Source organism: Cryptomeria japonica, chromosome 11 (assembly GCF_030272615.1).
Source record: "Cryptomeria japonica chromosome 11, Sugi_1.0, whole genome shotgun sequence".
Lineage (NCBI taxonomy): Eukaryota > Viridiplantae > Streptophyta > Pinopsida > Cupressales > Cupressaceae > Cryptomeria > Cryptomeria japonica.
The window spans coordinates 712428921-712447640 of NC_081415.1; the positions used below are offsets into that span (position 1 = coordinate 712428921).

The following is an 18720-nucleotide window of genomic DNA, read 5'->3' on the forward strand; positions in this document are numbered from 1 at the left end:
TACGAAATAAGCTAAAGCTAGTCCAGGCATATGCTTTTCTTCGATTCATCCTATGCGTGAATAAAAATAATTATGATCTCTAGTCATTTCCTTATGTAAGATAAGGCCCACAACATATTCCTCTCTCTTTATGATAGAAGTAAGTTTCTGCACAAAAGATGCTATTGAATGTTCTCTTAGATCCAAAGCCATTGACTTACCCTTTTCTCATATCAATCTTTTAGAAGAACTTTTGATCCTTGTTATCCGTAATGCTTACTGCTATAAGCAACCTTCATGTGCGATCTTTCTGTCAGTCTGTGATCAATATTCAAATTTAAATCTGTTTCTACATCCCAGAAGATCTAGCGCAGTCGTGCATACCTATGGCATTGTACCAAGTTATGAGCTATAAGGGCTCAATTGATACCCTTCTCTAAATTGTCTCCTATTTGTATGGAAATTGGAAAGTTGTTCTACCTCATGTCCAATTTTGCTATAGGAAATTGTAAAGTTCTTCCATCTAAAGTGCAATTTAATCTATGAAATTGGGAAAACAAAAAATCACAAACATAATCTCCTAAAATTTCCAGTTTACAGAACTTAGGGGAAACGAGAACATTGTAATTCACAATTTAGACCAGTCATATATACTACATAACCATTCTAGATGTTGTAATTCTCAATTTAGGGAAGTAATATACATCATTGTTAGTAGCATATACCAGTCTCTGAGCTTAAAGGACTTTATTTTTATTCTTCTAATTAGCTTATTTATTTGTGAGAAAATTGCTTATTTTCTTCTCTTGCAGTTGTAGACATGATTTCCGCAGTCCATAACATTATTGTGCATGCTTCTGGTAACAGCTGTGTGAGTTATTTCCTTGACATTTCAGATCAAACTGCATGATCCATCATCAGGAAGAAGAAAGCAAGACAGGATAGCAGAAAGTATATCTAGTTGCTTATAGATTTGATCCATAATTCGCTTGCGGTTCTTTATTGTACAAAAATTCAATGTACAATTTAACACTGAATTGCTTCTTTCATGAATCACAAAGAAGAAAAGATATGATAAACTAAAACAATTAGCCACCTTCAAAATTGTAAACACAGGTAATGCTTGCATTGAAATTTTGGAAGGCTCTATAGAAATGCTCAAACACTGGTTACGACGACAATATTATCGAAAATTTGAAATCAGACAACAATTGATTATGTTCCTCCACTACCATCCAAAATCCTTAATGACACAAATCAAACATCTGGACGGTGCAATCTCCAATCCTTATCTGTAGCGATGGGAAGTCAAGAACATAGTATCTCATGATCTAGAAAACCTCCAGAAAATCAAATCAAGAATATTCATGGTAATTCCAAGCAAGTATGCGAACTATTTGAGTGGCAGTTCTAAATGGTCTAAGTTGATTTCAGATGATTTACACTTCGAACGAAGTGAGTACACTACAAGCTTTGTAGTGCCAAGTGTAACCAGTGGAAGGACAATATTAATGTGAAATGAAACCTCATCATAGGGCTACGGGTAATCTGAATACAAGCCCTCTCTCTATGTTAGATCACGAACATTTGGAACAAAAGTACACTACACGCTGCAACAGCACCAACTACTGGTGTAAGAACAATTAATGTAAAAGTGAAATCTTTTCATAGGGCTAAAACTGATCTGAATAAAAGTCCTCTTTCCCTTTGAAGCGATCCCAAACTTTGATCTTCACTAGGTTAGGACATCCATCATCGCAGCATTCATTCAGTACAAAACTCCTGCTCAATAGCAGGCAAACACAATACAGAAAGAAAGAAATTTTACCAATGTCCACAAATGAGTCAATGACCCTTATATGCCAATGTGGCTGTTAAACTACCGCTAGCTTATAATAGACAAAGCAGGGCTCAACAATTCCGCAAAGATCTAGAAGAGAGTAGAAACAAATATAGATATGCATCTTGAAATTTTCCTCTACTTCAAACAAGTGAGTTCTTTGATTCACCTGCTGCCTAACCTAAATCTACGCTTCACCAAATTGCCTGTCTAGCCACGCTCATAAACTGAAGTAGGAGCATTTTGCATGTACATATAAACACACACCAAAAGACCAAAATCCGATCTTCAGTGAGGCACTTAATTATAGTTTAATTTTATTGTAAACTGAAGTGGGATCGTTTTACTAGTAATGCTAATCCAGACGAAAAAACAAAATCCGGATCTTCCGTGCATACTTAGCTTCAATTTGATTTTATTGTAACCTCACTCAAAACAAGGTTTAACCTTTTTTCTGACATAGATCCTGTCACCATGGGGAAACTTGTAATGGTAAATATTTGAAACCAAAAACATTAGAAGCTCTGAGTAACAAGATTTATTTGGTTAATTTAAGGTAGTTTAATTCAGGGGATTATTTCAAAATTTTGCACTGGGAAAATTTCAAAGCTAATGGGAACAGAGTACCACAGATATTAAAGCAACTTGAGGAAAAGACAAGACATTTGTCAGAGGCATACCTGATTGTTATTTTATGGGTTTTTTTACCCACCACTACTTTTTGGCACCGCGCTTTGTCTCGAATTCTCCGCTTGATAAAAAACTTTTAAAGATTCTCCCGTGAGTCGAACTTTGATCTACCACAAAATACACTTTCATTCAACAGGTTCAAGTAATCCGATGACTATTCGATTCGTACCTCGCTACGCCTGTTCATCCACATTACAAAAGTAAAACGCATTCAGTCGATCATTCACTACCTCGCGAAAAATTGTTTTACTGTTTCACATGAATGTATAACAATCTTACGACGATTTAGGGCGTGAGATGTCAAAAGCAAATGATTTTATTTTGCAATTGAAATACATTAAGCCAACACGAAACTTGATTACAAACCAGAAAAGAAAAATCCAAGGAAAGCTGCCCCAAATAAAATATTTTTGCTGCTGTAAATGGCCGAAAATTTTGCTGTAACTCAAACGCATTCTCTTACTAAATTGGAGAATCTTCTAAGGCATTCGGCAAAATAAGGGTACCTACAAATTTGGTCAATGACTGAAAAAAAATCGGACTCCTAACGATGCGAAAAATAAGGATAAAATTAAACCGTGGGACTCGAACAATACACGTGGTTTGGTTAATAGATTAGTTGTCGCAGATTGTAATACACTTAACGCCAGAAAAGATCTCTTATAAACAGAATGTAGAGTTCACTACAAGTTAGACAACAAGTTTGCGTGGTAATGCAGAGCCAAGCCCAGAATTTAAGAGCAACCCCAAACCGGTCGACGGAATCTTGAGCACGGTTACATGCTTTGTGTGCGCGAGTTTCATGTTCTGGATAAACTTATCACGGCCACTAATTTTATCTTTTGATCTCTTCTCTGTCTGAAAATGACTTTCAAGCTTTAAAAATGAAGCTCAGAATATCTCAACTTAAAAAACCAGCACAGCTCATAAAAATTTGTTTATACTGCTGCGCATATAAATTTCTCTGTTTTAAACCTGCAGGAAAGAGATAAATGGCAGAATCTACAGCCAAATAACAAAATCATTTTCATCTCACCATCACATGAGTGATCTCAATATGAGAAAGCCCGCCAATGTTCTTTATGCGAACTGCAAACATTTCAAAGCTATTATCACTAAGGAAAGAGATAAATGGCAGAATCTACAGCCAAATAACAAAATCATTTTCATCTCACCATCACATGAGTCATCTCAATATGAGAAAGCCCGCCAATGTTCTTTATGCGAACTGCAAACATTACAAAGCTATTATCACTACTAAAATTTATTTCAATGTGACAGAGGCCGCCATTGTTTCTTTAAACGAACTGCAAACATTACAAAGCTATCACAACTAAATTTTAATATTTCAAGAAAAAACAAAGCGTACAGAACTATTACAAAGAAAAAAGAAAAAAATTACGCTTGTCATACAAAGCATCTCCAAAAAATATTGATTACAGCACAAAATAGTGAAAATCAAATCTTATGAAACCCCAAGAAACCATAAAATCTCAAATATGAGGCCTAACCGCAAGATTAAAAGCCTTTGAAGTTTCAGCCATATGCAATCCTGCTACAAAAATAATCAGACAGCAAGACTATATTTATAGACATGACAGAGCATTTTGCACACCAACTCATATTCTAACCAAGAACTGTTGATTCTTAATGACGAGGCCAAATGAAAACAACTGATCAAAATTAACAACACAATAACCATTTTCCTTCGCCAAACAACGCCAAATTCGAATTCCGTACCATGTCCCTATAAAAACATTTTTATTTCAATTCAAAATCTCTGTACAAAATCCTGATTTGCCCTGATCAAGTAAACAATATGTGAAAGACATGTGCCTCCCGCATTCGAACTCCACGCACTTGAAAAAAAACTGTAGACATCATTTAATAGTCATAATAAAATTGTAGGCATTATAAAAAAAATTAAAAAGTCGGAAGCAAATCAGATTGACGACCTTATTGCGCATGTTGGTTCTTCGAAAGCAAATAAATACAACGAATGCGAGTGTTTGACAACAATGGCAAGTCTGTAAATCAAAGGGGAGAAAACTTTCCGTCATTTGCCGATCCGCATAGCAAATTTGAGTTTAAAAATAGAGAATGTCTCATTGACTCTTATTTTTCTCGCACGTGGCCGCTTAGGGATCGTCTATATGGCCGACACGTGGGGTATACTTAGGTGTCAGTTCCATCTGTTAAAGCCTGCTACGGACCTTCAATCCGACGATCCTTTGACGCCCGTTCACTGCCATGCCTGCCTGAACTTGCAGTTTTAATATATTATTTTATTTTTTTCAATATAATCAAGCAGAATAGATTGACATCAAAGCTCCGCTCTTACCTCAACTAATAATTATTAGGTTGTGGTCTTATAGGAGCGTTTTAAAATATTTCAGTAGGTATTACGTAGCCTTTATAAGTAGGGTGTGAATGATTTTGTAATAATAGGTCAGCTAAAGTTGATGGTCTCATGATACTTTTTATAACAAATAGGGGAAAGGACCCAGTAGTCGTGCACCCTAACTTCACGCTTCTCAAAATCCTACTTGAAAATTTCGAATCACTCTGATTTTTTTACAGCAGCTTACTTGGCAAGTCCCCTGCTTATAACTAAGGTTTCAGGGCCACATCATCAAATATGATGCCACATCAGCATGCTTTTTGCCAAGGTGTCCAAAACAGCCCCAAAAAAAAGTGAGACCAATAGGCGTGCAAAAGAGACCCCAATAGTTGTGCAGCCGATGTGGCATCACCTGATTGGTTACTTTTTACAATATTAGTACATTTCTTAACAACTATTGGTACATTTCCTAACAACTGTTGGTACATTTCCTAACAAAAATTGATATTTTTTGTTTCAAACAATAGGTTTTATTTGTTCAATTTTTGGAACAAAAGGTATCAACAACCCTCACAACAATTGGAACATGCTCAACTACTGGGTCCTTTCCCCTATGGTAAATTCATAATTATATTCTTAAATCTAAAAAATTATTGAGCCTAACATTTTCAATTAAAAATTTAAGAAGTAGAGGTTCATATTGTCTTTCAAGATTCTTGTAGCCCCGCCTCAAAGACACCTTGTTTCAAACATCTAAGAAGTTGAGACTCTAAATCAAAAATTTAAGAAGTAGAGGTTCATATTGTCTTTCATAAGATTCTTGTAGCCCCACCCCAAAGACACCTTGTTTCAAACATCTAAGAAGTTGAGACTCTAAATCAAAAATTTAAGAAGTAGAGGTTCATATTGTCGTTCACAAGATTCTTGTAGCCCCACCCCAAAGACGCCTTGTTTCAAACATCTAAGAAGTTGAGGCTCCTATTGTCTTCCACAAGATTCCAAATTATCGTGTAGAAAACAGAAATCATTCTCATGGGTGGCCTCTCAATCCACAAAAGTAGTTCTTATAGGGACCCCATTGGAACCCTTCCTTAAACCCCTTGCTATGCAAAATCTTATATTATAAAATATTCATTCTCCAACAAAATATGTACTTTAAAAATGTAATTTTTAGTATAATTAAAATATTATTTTAATTGCAAGTTGACCATGTAGTGTGATGGTGAATTCGTGGTATTCTTAATATTGCCACAAAGGTTCAAACCCCATGGAGGATAGAGAGAGGAGGAAGAAGAAATGGAGGACATGAACAAGGATGTTGAAGGAGGAGGTGGACATGTGTTAATGTCGAGGATGAGGTCCCCTGTGTTTTACCTATCAAAAAAATATATAATTTGTTTTATTTAAAAACTCTCTACATCATTGTGGACAAAACAATTTATGAATATTGTTGATATCTATTATGGGAGGGAAATATTTTTCAAGTATAGTTCCTTGAGAAGTTGAGGATCAAGCTTTGAAATAGGATTGAAGATTAACCTTTCTAAAATGATGTTAAAATAGCCAAATCCTCATCATTTGATCATATTTTGCATCATCTCTTGGACCAATACATCAATTATATTTAAACAAATGGAACCATCATATCAATATATATCAAGGCACAAGGGCAAAGATCAGCGAAATTTCTACAAAGCTTTGTTACCTACATTTGGAATTATCATCTTCACTCAATCTTTATGTATCAAGGGTCTAAAAAGATTATAGGAAAAAATACAAAAAAAGAAAGTATTGATTCAAAGAAAAAGAAGCAACTAGCAACCTTCTTATTGGTTGCACCTCTTCTTAGACACCTCTCCACTCCAAACGATGCATCTTCATCTAGGCTTTAATGCTAATACAATAGTAGTGGCTCTAAACTTGTCAACTTCTAATACTATTTTTTTTGTTGCCTCTTGCTCTTTCAATAGTGAAATGCCTTTGGCACTCCCATCAAACCCCAATACCACACCTATTCCTACTCATTTATCCTCTTCATTATATTTTGAATTGACGTAGTCCTTTATTACCTCCTCTCATTCTTATAACATACACCAGCTAACAAATTACACATTAACCCATCAACCAATAACAAATCTCACTCTTTATATATTCATGTTGAACTCTTTAGGTTCAATCAACAAGCTCCTTTAATGTAAACAACAATCTTTAAATCCCCTTATGTTAATTTATAGCAACTAGTATGTCTCAAAAAAAAAATTGATCTATTTGTTGCTACTTTTTTTACTATTTTGAATGGTTCTTACAACACTTCTTTATCTAAATTGCATAATCCTTTTAATCAGATTCATTCTATATTGACACTAAGAAATAATTGTAAACTTCAATTTGCCCTCCTTTGTTGCTTACTAATGTTCCTAACCACTCCCCTCATATCTCAGATGCTCTCAATGTTGACTGGATGTTTTAAACCATGAAACACTCACCTCCAATGGAATTCATTGCATCACCTATCTTAAGCTATCACCAACCTTACTCATCCTAACTCTAGGCACTAACAGTTGCTTATGTTCCTCAACCCCCTCAAATCTCATATTTAAACACCCTCTTTGATTATTTTCATCCTCTCAATTTTCATCGAATCACAATAACCATCCACTTCAAATATTATGGACAAATTTGATTCTATGTAATATTTTTACAACTCCCACTCCTAACAAGATTGAGGATTAGGAAAATAAAATAGTCATTAATATGTCAAACCTAAACCTTGACTTACATTCTCTTTTTAAAAGGTGGGAGGGACTAGGGTTTTCTATGAACTTAAATACTATACCTAAAACCTCATGGTTGAAATTGGAAATGTTGTTAAACATATAGACCTATGAATGTAGCTAAAGAGATTCAACTAGAATGAGTCAATGCCTTGTGACACTCCGAAACCCCATAGGCATGGCACTCCTAAAGTTGAATTGTTTTCAAAAATTGTTGAGTAATAAGGATATTGTAATTACCAAAGTAAATAAAGGGGGTGCTATCGTGATCATGAATAAACATGACTATATTTCCAAAATGTTTGACCACTTGAATAATAGTAGAAATTACACATCTTTGGACTGCAACCCCATATCCAAAATCATTAGAAACATAAAAGAAGTCATTGATCAATATTCCCCTGATGACAACAATAAAAAGGTCACATTCCTAAGATAAAGATCACCTAGGTAGAGTTTATGGTGCACACAACATCCATATGGATGGCATTCCTTTGAGGCTCATTGTTAACACTACCAATTCCCCTACTTATAAACTAGTGGACTTCCTCACCAAAAACTCAACCCCCTCTTAAGCAAGACTAGCTCTTTCACTAATGACTCCAAAAACATTTTTGAGTTCACCAAGGAAAAATAATAATGAGGAATATATCTTGGTTAGATTTAATGTCATTTTCTCTTCACAAAAGTCCTTGTTGATAAAACTATTTAATTTATGAGGAATAAGTTATGTAGACACCTAAAAATATCTCATTGATCATGTACTAATTATTCCTCTAATTGATTAAATAATTATTTAATTAAATTAATTAATCTTATTCTTCTATTTATTCATATTTCCTCATCATATTACTAATTATTCTATTTTTAATTCTATCATCATTTAATCATTTAAACCATTTTCTAATGTTAATGAAATCTTTATTATTTAATTAATTATGATTTTAATCCTTCAATTTAAACAATCTTTAATATTTAAATAAATCCATTTTCAATTTCTATCTCTATTTCCAATCAGTTAATCATTTAACCCTTTTCTAAATATTAATTAAATATGTATTATTTAATTAATTGTGATTTAATTCCTTTAATTTAAATAATCTTTATTATTTAATTAAATTCAATTTCTAAATTATAATTAAATAGTTTCTTTAAATTATTTAATGAACTAGTTTATTCTTCTAATTCTAATTCCAAATCTCCAAATTCTATTTTCGTTTAATTTCATATTTCTTCTAATTTCATTAATTCTCCAAATTCAAATTCAAATTCTTCATATTTCTTCTAATTTAAAATACATGTCCATGATTTCAAAAATCAAATTGATAATCAAAGTCAAGTTCTAAATATATTCAGATAACAAATTGAATTTAAAATAAATTGAATATTTGAATTAAATACCATGCAAAGATTAAATTGAAAATCAAAGTCAAAGTGCAAGCACATGCTAAATTAATTAATTAAAATCATTATCTTTCCAATCTCTATTTCTATCTTCCACTTTGTTTTTTTCCAAAAAGCTTTCAACCGGTTAACTATTTCAGTTTCTTTAATTCTCTCCAAACATTCTTTTTCTATCTTCTAGTTAGCTTTTTCTAAATAAAGTTTTCTTTGTCATCAATTAATTATCCTCTAATCATTCTTTTTCATCTTTCAATCATCTTTTTTCCCAATCAGTTAACTCATTTAATCTATTCAATCTATTTAGTTCCACCTCCAAATCAGCAGTTCAACTATTAATCAGCATGTGAGCTCACCCGAGTTCCACCTCTTAATCAATTTGTTCCATTCAATCTCACCCAAAAATTTATAAATTTAGCATTCAATCTCCATTTTCAACAATCACGAACTTTGAATCTTTGTGTCATTTGCAAGTTGCCAACACAATATCTAAGAGTCATCATACCACAAAGAGGAGAAGAAAAATGGAAGCTACATGCAGTCATGGAATAGGGAGTTTTTATTGAATATTTTACATTCATATTTGCTTGATTATGTTATTTCATTGGTTTTGTTTAGGATTCTTTCATTAGATAGGGATTCATGATTTCCCTTTGATTCTAGTTGAATTTAATGATGAATTTTAGCATAGACATTTTGGTGAACACGACGTGAAGCAACAACTAATTAACCCTTTGTGTTTTCTGTGTGATTTTTGCAAATCGTACAGATTTTCAGATTTCTCACAGGTTTTGTACGGATTTGAAAGGCGGATCTCATCATCATGCAATTGCGCATACATAATCACACAATCACATAAACAGACTCACGCATTCGTGTAGACACCAATACGCATTCATAGTTTTTAGTTTATGGTTTGAGTTTGTGTTTTTGTGGGATTTTTCATTATCTGTCACACAATCGCCATCATATTTTTACGCATTCGCCAATATTTTTACGCATTCGCCATAAGTGTCACGCATTCACCTTAAGTGTCACGCATTCGTTGTAAGTGTCATGCATTGGTCTTGATAGTATCACACAATTGTCTTGTCATTGTCACACATTTATGCTAACAGATTACACATTCGTTGTTATTTTCACGCATTTGCTATGTCAGTTTACCACAAATGACCTCTCAGAATTACGTAATCGTGTAGATCCCATCACACATTTGCACAAGTATAATAACGCATTCGTTTAATAAAGAGCTTGGTTTTCTATTTTTTGTGTGTTTTCTTGGGTTACTGATTCTCTGTTTGCAGCATGTGGCGAAATCATAGAGAAGGCCAGATCATTACTGAATAGTTTTAGAAATCACTAACATGCATGCTTTCACACTTCAATTTGGGGCTTAAAATAAATCTGGTTAAAATGAACATGCATGATTTCACACTTCAATTTGGGGCTTAAAATAAATCTAGTTAAAATGAACATGCATAATTTCACACTTCAATTTGGGGCTTAAAATGAATCTGGTTAAAATGGACATGCATGCTTTCACACTACAGTTTGGGGCTTAAAATAGATCTGGTTAAAATGGACATGCATGCTTTCACACTACAATTAAAGGCTTAAAATAAATCTGGTTAAAATTGACATGCATGCTTTCACACTTCAGTTTGGTGTTCTAAAATTGTGTATCTCACACCTAAGTGTGGATTTTTAAAATGAACGTGAATCAAGCTTATCAATAGAATAAATGACACTTTGCTCTTTTAAAGGGAAAGAACTTTTTATTGTGTTTGGGGTGGACTTAATGTTGCATTAACTACCTTTCCACCCGCCTTCGAGGTCTTGGGAGAAAGGGAAAGGTGATAACGACACCCACTTTTTCATTTTAGTAGTGAGGGGTATCTTTGATCGGGGATTTCATCACCCCACAAAGGTACTTCGATTGGGATGCGTTGGGGATATCATCTCTCCCAGCGTACTCTTGAGCAAGTTTTTTGAGCCACTATATAAATATACTGGTCAGGCAGCTAGAGTGTTGAGTGAATTTGACGTATGTGGGGTCCTTCCCTGCACCGATAAGCTTAACTAAAGTCTTAAGTGGCTTTCTTTGAGAATTCGTCGTTGGATCGGGACCCCTCAAAAATTACATTAAGAACCAACTTAGTAGCACAAATCCCACGTTTATTGGTTCCAGGTGTGTGGATCGTACCCCATAGATAACTTCCATGTACCTTTCATGATGAGACAAAAAATCCTCGGTGATAAGATCTTTAGATCTTCGGGTTAAGAGAGAATGGCATACCCGAGAAGTGTGTGTCATGGAGTGGAGCCAGCATTGCCAGACTCTCTATCTGTTCATCTTGTTTTGGTATTTTGTTGTGAGGGGGGCCATTAAATGTTTTCCACTTGCCAGCCTAAGATTGTCTTTTGTGCTTTTATATGTATCGTTGTACCAGACTAGTATTGAGTTAGTATGTGGGCTATTTTAGGCCTTATCTTTGCATATCTTTGAATTCTCGCAGTTGGTCAAAACACGGTTCAGTCAGCTATACTTATCTCCAAACAACTGTTCTCTGATTTGAAATACAACAAACTTGTCCTATAAACAGAATTACTTGAAACAAAATCTACCTTGAAACATCAAATAGTCCTACAAACTCCAAAATTTTACATACTTGTGACCATAGGCATCCTTGCATAGTCCTCATATACATCCTTAGAACAAGTCCTTGCATAGTCTTCATTTACATCCTTATTATTGACTTCATTTACATCCTTATTATCGACTTCATTTACGTCCTTATTATCGACTTTGTTTACATCCTTATTATCATCCTCATTTACGTCCTCATTATCATCCTTATTTACATCCTTAGAATATGCATAACTCCTTGCATATAATCGTCATAAACTTCACATAACCCCTTGCATAGTCATCATAATCTTCACATATAGTCTGTGCACAATCGTCATAATCTTTGCATATAGTCCTTGCACAATCGTCATAATCTGTCGCATATAGTCCTTGCACAGTCGTCATAATCTTCACATAACTTCTTGCATAGTTATCATAATCTTCGCATATAGTCCTTGCACAGTCATCATAGTCCTCACATAAGTCCTTGCATAGTCGTCATAATCTTTACATATAGTCCTTGTACACTCGTCATAATCCTCACATAAGTCCTTGCATAGTTGTCATAATCTTTGCATAAGTCCTTGCATACTCGTCATAATCCCAGTTTTAGTCCTTGCATAGTCTTCATCCTCATAAGACATAGGGTCAAATCATTATCTCCAATTTGTGTTATCTTCAAAATTAGGTTGTTCCTTAGTCCAAGTCCATACGTTGCATTGTTTTTCTTTAGGATTTCATCTTGTCATTCCTTAATCCAATTTGTCAAAAAATTCAAAAAAACATAGGTTGCATTTGTCATCCTTAGTTGCATTTATCCATTTTTCAAAATTCTCAAAATCCAAAATCTAAAAAAAAAAGTTGCACTTTCATCCCTTAGTTGCATTGCATTTCATCCCTAAACTTCAAAAATCCAAAAAAAAAATGGCATAGAGTGCAATGGTTGAAACAAACTCTCAAACTTCTAGGAGACAACATTACCCTTATCAAACTTCCAACTTTTGTGGGACCATGTCATTGCAACCAAACAATCAATCATCTCAATCCAACATATACATGTCCCAAAATATGCATCAAACTTATCAAGAACAAACAAGTGTCATACTATTTATCCACCACTTGAAGAGAAACTATCTCAAGAAATAGAGATATTGGAACAAAATGTTAAAAAAATTGAAGAGAGTAGATCCTAGATGTTCAAACTATTTCAAAAATTTGAACGTCCCAATATGAACTTAGAGCCAGTTGATGTGCGAGCTCTTATTATGAAATCAAACATACCGGATATTCTCACACAAATAAACATGAGAAACTGATATCAACAACAAACATATCCAATAATGCAAGTCCAACAACCAATGCAACAAACAACACAACTCTCAGCACCATAAATTGTGTAAGCAAGTCAACCACTACCAAAGTCACACACAATCAACTTTGCCTTCAGTCACAACACATGTCTGTGAAGATCCTCCTATGTCTTCAAATACACCACCAAGGTGTCCCAAATGAATTCAAGTGTATTTACAAACATGTCACCTTTTGGACATCAATCAAACATGGTCAATGTGTCACCTATCATGCAACAAGGTCATTTGCCCATCTCTAGCAATGGCTCTTCCCATCAAGACTTTGCACCTCAAGTACCCTCCATATCTTCCACCATATCCTCATATCCTAAAGTCACACAAGAGAAGTCCACACCATCTGTATCCAATAACGCAACCTCCCAAGGGCTATCCATAATACAAATCCAATCTAATCCAAGTCATGATGCTAGTCCTTTCCATGCTTCAGAAATTTAAGATCCAATGCCATCATATATTTCATTCCAAGAAAACCCACTTCAAAGAGTCTCATTCAAAATCATTTCTCATCAAGCCAATGTGTTGAAACCTTCCAAGAATCTCCCATACATATCCAAACTCCTTCCCTGCATCAAGACAATGATCCAAAATCGAAAGAAATGAGTCCTGGAACAAATAAAGATCAAGGACAAACCCTTCCATCCTACCCAGTTTTTGATCAAGATCCCACTGACCAGGAATCTTATAATGATCCCTCGCTCTTTCTATTTCATTCATAATGATACCCTTTCATCTCAAGAACAAAGTGTCCTTTCAAGTCCCATCCAACATCCACCTCCTAAACAAGATCAGGACATCCCTTCCATCCTTCCTAATAATCCCTTTCCAAGTCAAGATCAAAGTATTCCTTTACCTTCATATCCTAAGCAAGATCCCATTATTTCTCCAGATCCTAATCAAGATCCCTCCATCCCTTCATCTCTATGTCGCAATCCTCCATGTTCCTCACAAGATTCCCTCTCAAGTGAACTTACCATTTTGCCTAGTCCCCCTCATGATCCCAACCCCTCTACACAAGTTTTTCATGAACTTCTTATCAATGATGTCACCAATCCTGATCATATTGCAGAGAACAATTTATCAATGATTGTATGTGTGCCATTTTCACATGCCAATGTGGTCACAACTTTGGAACCAGAATCTATTTTCTTCATACACCCACACTTGATATATTGGGGGCATGAGGATCTACCACAATTGGATTTCTTTGAAAATGATAAGGCTATAGCTGAATTCAGGGGTTCCATAGCTAGATTTCCCTCTGATGATCCACAAAATCCAAAAACTAAGGAAATCAACATTGGAGATATTGAACATGTACACTTAGTTGAGTCCTTATATCCTATTGGAAAAGACATCTTTATCTGACTCTTCAAACAAATACCAATGAACTACCTACACAAAACTCTTTGACCCTATGAACAACATGCACCTTAAAAGATACTATATATAAGGGATAGGTTAGTTTAGGATTTTCTTTCCACATTGCATCTCATTTTATTCAAAGCACTGCATCACATATAGTTTCTTTTTCAAAACTATCACATTCATAAAAAATTTGCATTTGCATATAGCAACATCAATAAAACAAGGCAACTGTCCAAGTTTATCATTTGTTTGCATTCAAGAGAAACAAGGGTCATCCCACTTCTTAAATATTCAGACATGAAGTCTTTCAGGTCCTAAGGTCATTCATTTTCAACATTACCCTATGATGACGCTTTACTTATGGTTGGGTAGTGATTTCACTGTTTTAGACTTGTTAACCCAAAATCTATCAATTGCTATATCTCAAACACATTAACAAAATCTCTAATTCATTCGAGACACCTAGTTGATCATATGACTAGTGAAAAATCTAAAATTCAACTTCAGTGCCACTGTAATTGTCACACCCAAGTAGGTTTCATTACTTACAAGTCAAGGCATGAAAATAAAAAAGAAAAAGTGTTATGCCAAATATTCATCTCAAGGCAAAAGAGCAATGATATATAACTGAAATATCACACATACAAAGTGCAACAAAAATCTTGACTATGGGAACATGCGAGTAACTTCATCGGGGCTATGAACGCCTATTGGCAATGGAGCAATATTTGAGAAATTATAGTTTATAACCTCGTTGGAGCTCTAAAAGCTTTTTGGTAGCGAGGCTCTATTCGAGATTCTTTTGAAGTTAGAATAATCCATGTAGCTATTCATATAGGATGCTAAGGATCTTTAGTGAACACAAGAGTGGGAATTAACTCATTTGCACACACATGGGCAAAAGAAGATTAAAGTTTCAAGAACTAATGGGGAAGTTTTTCGTGTCTCCATTTGTAAATCCTAGTCACTATGTGTGTTAATTTGGATGTTCCAAGGGACCTTAAGGATCAATTGACCGCTTATCTATGAAATGTTTTGTACCTCCAATTCAATTTGTGTATTATAAAATGCTAAACAAACACAGTCATCCTTGTTCGAATAGGAAATGCTTATTCATCATGCATATTGCATTAACATAGGTCATGTCAAATATTCATTGTCTCCCATACATTCTGCAGATCATCATGTCATATAGGTTTGCACACTGGGGGCATAACTGAAAAAATCCTTAAAATGGTAACAAGTCCTGAAAAAATCATAAAAATCATAAAAAGTCCTAAAAAAATCCTAAAAGTCGTAAAAAGTCCCGAAAAAATCCTTAAAATCATTAAAAAGTCCTGAAAAAATCCTAAAAATCGTAAAAAGTCTTGAAAAAAATCCTAAAAATAAAAAAAAGTCCCCAAAAAATCCTAAGAATCATAAAAGTCATGAAAATATTCAAAAACAGTAAAAAACACAAAAAACCCTAAAAATCAAATAGGATCTTGAAAAAAAATCAATCAGAAACATCCATATAATGTCTTGAAAAAATCAGCCAAAAACATTCAAATATCGATCCACAAAAATCAATCCAAAAACAATCAAAAAATCGATCAAAAAACTTGCAATAAAATGTCTTGCAAGAATCAAACACCCTACCAAATATCCAGCAAACACTTCGCACGAAGTTAGCAAAGGATACGACTATCTAGTCAAACATCTACAATCAACTGATCAAGTTGTCTTATCAATCGTATCGTATCCATATCAAGCTTACACAAAAGAGGGTACACTCAAAATCAGAAAGGTCAGTCTTAAACGGGGTCCGCAACTTTCTGATATCAGACATTATCAATCATCACGTCAAACAACTAAGAACGAAGGCACATATCAATATGGCTGCTGAATTTTGTCCTAGTTAGTCTTTATCTTTTATCATTTGGCGACATATTATGTTCCTATGCTACTCAAGGATGTCCATAAGGGACTAGAGGAGTCATGATGGGCATTATCTTTTTCTTTGTTTGTTGTTTGTGGTGTGAACCAATGAAGATCTAGGGAAATAACTCTAGTGGGTGTTTGTGATAGGGGCATTCAGCTTGTGAATGTCGCACATACCTTGACCCCTAGTGTATTTCCCAGAATGGAGGGTTTCACTCCTTGTCTACTACGTGTTTGTTTCTTCAATGAGATATCTTTACATCTTGGTTCCTTATACCCTGATGTGCAAAGCTCCATTGTCACATAATAAGGCTCAATGATGAATATATATTGTGCAATAAATAAAGACATAGGTTCGTGAATCAATCATTCTCATTTCATCTCATTTGCTTATTGCTAGTTTGTTGATTCTTTTCTCATCCTCTCTTTCTAAATCATTTTCTATCATCTAACATTATTCTATTTCATTCTAAGGTTCATTCTCTCATATTCTATCTCAATACCATCTTCACATTATCTATCTTTTTCTCTAATCAACTAACTATTCTTCTATCTTTCATCTCACATTCTTTTTTTTTTTAGAGATCATTCATGTCTTTAATGCACAAACAATCTCTCGAGGGGGCATTACACCCTAAGTGTCGTCGGGGCATACAAGGATAGAATTTTTTTAATTTTCTTTGAAACAACAATATTGTCTCAAAGAGGGGCAAATGTAGACACCTAAAAATGTCTCATTAATCATGTACTAATTATTCCTATAATTGATTAAATAATTATTTAATTATTTAATTAAATTAATTAATCTTATTCTTCTATTTATTCATATTTCCTCATCATCTTACTAATTATTCTATTTTTAATTCTATCATCATTTAATCATTTAAACCATTTTCTAATGTTAATTAAATATTTGTTATTTAATTAATTATGATTTTAATCCTTCAATTTAAATAATCTTTATTATTTAAATAAATTCATTTTCAATTTTTATGTCTACTTCCAGTCAATTAATCATTTCACCCTTTTCTAAATATTAATTAAATATTTATTATTTAATTAATTTTTATTTAATTCCTTTAATTTAAATAATCTATATTATTTAATTAAATTCAATTTCTAAATAATTAAATAGTTTCTTTAAATTGTTTAATTAACCAATTTATTCTTCTAATTCTAATTCCAAATCCCCAAATTCTAATTTCGTTTAATTTCATATTTCTTCTAATTTCATTTAATTTCATTAATTCTTCATATTTCTTCTAATTTAAAATACATGTGTGTAGTGTCATAAAATTGCGACCCTAGCAATTTTCGACTACATTAGGGTCCTCACGCACACGAGTTCGAATCCTCTAGCCTGATCAGAGACCGAAGATTGCTCAGCCCTCAGAAACACCTTCTTCCTTGGCCTCTACATCACCCCGTTTGCACTTTGCCCTAGAGAAAGGGGTAGGATAGGGGCGTGGCGCCACTGTCCCCCCTTGGATAGGGGTGTGGCGCCCCTGTCCCTGCCCTATTTTGGGGTAGGACCCTTCCTAGGGTTGCATTGTTGGTTGTGCATTGGGCGAGAAAACTCCCCCGATGTCGGCCCATGACAAAAATGAAATCCACTAACATGTATTTAAGGGGCATTCATTCTCTCATTTGCATAAGTTGGAGAGGTCGAAGTTGGACAAATTCAAGTTGCATGAGCATTCAAGCATTCTTTTCTAGCATTGAGCATTCTCAAGTCTCCCTTCAAGGCTAGGTGTTGCATTCAAGTCAAGGATTCAACCATTGAAGAGGAGATTGATTCCAACATTCAATTCCACACAATCATTTCTATCAACATTGCGATCACAACCTCCCTTGAGGTGATTTACAATTCAATCTTGCATTTACATCTACTTACAAGTACTTTCTTTCATTACTTGGCTAATTCCAAAACTGGGGTTTGACCTAAAGGCAAACCCCCAATCCCAACCCATTTTCCTCTCTTTTATGTGTGTAGGTTGCAGGTGTGCAACTGTACTTTCAGATTTGGGCTCCATTTGCAGAGGCAGAAAAACCCTTTTCGTTTCATGGATTTCTCGGAGGACTGTGTACATTCGCGCCACGGTTCTGGCAACTTTTCCTCAAATTTGCAAGGCGATTTCATCTCAACATATTACTGCTAGAGCCAGGTGCACAACTTCATCCCATATTCAGATCCAAGTTATAATCAGTTCTTTGTCACTTTTGCATTACACAATTCAATCAATTCCTTTCCATCTCAAACAAGGAAGAGGGGATCAACTTATCATTCCCATTTCATTTAGAATTCAATCTACCATCTTCGTGTGGAGAGATTGAATCTAGTGAATTATCCTCTCCTCTTCCAAATGTAACACGGTGAAAAGTGTTTGAAGGGTAATCAATAGTGAAACTCT

At 34.4% G+C, this 18720-nt stretch overlaps 1 protein-coding gene across 9 annotated transcripts in view; it reads right to left on the reverse strand.

Moving 5' to 3' along the window:
• LOC131061325 (SPX domain-containing membrane protein At4g22990) overlaps positions 1-4595 on the reverse strand; it is a 103238-nt gene extending 98643 nt beyond the window's left edge. The window contains exons 1-5 of one of the 9 annotated variants that reach the window (XM_057994963.2): positions 4465-4595; positions 4250-4380; positions 3685-3737; positions 3546-3598; positions 2500-2688 (exon numbers count right to left, since the gene is read on the reverse strand). The gene's annotated coding sequence lies outside the window, so the exon portion shown is untranslated. The other 8 variants (XM_057994957.2, XM_059213787.1, XM_057994958.2 and 5 more) reach the window with 8 other exon arrangements.
• Between the last annotated feature and the right edge of the window lie 14125 nt (positions 4596-18720).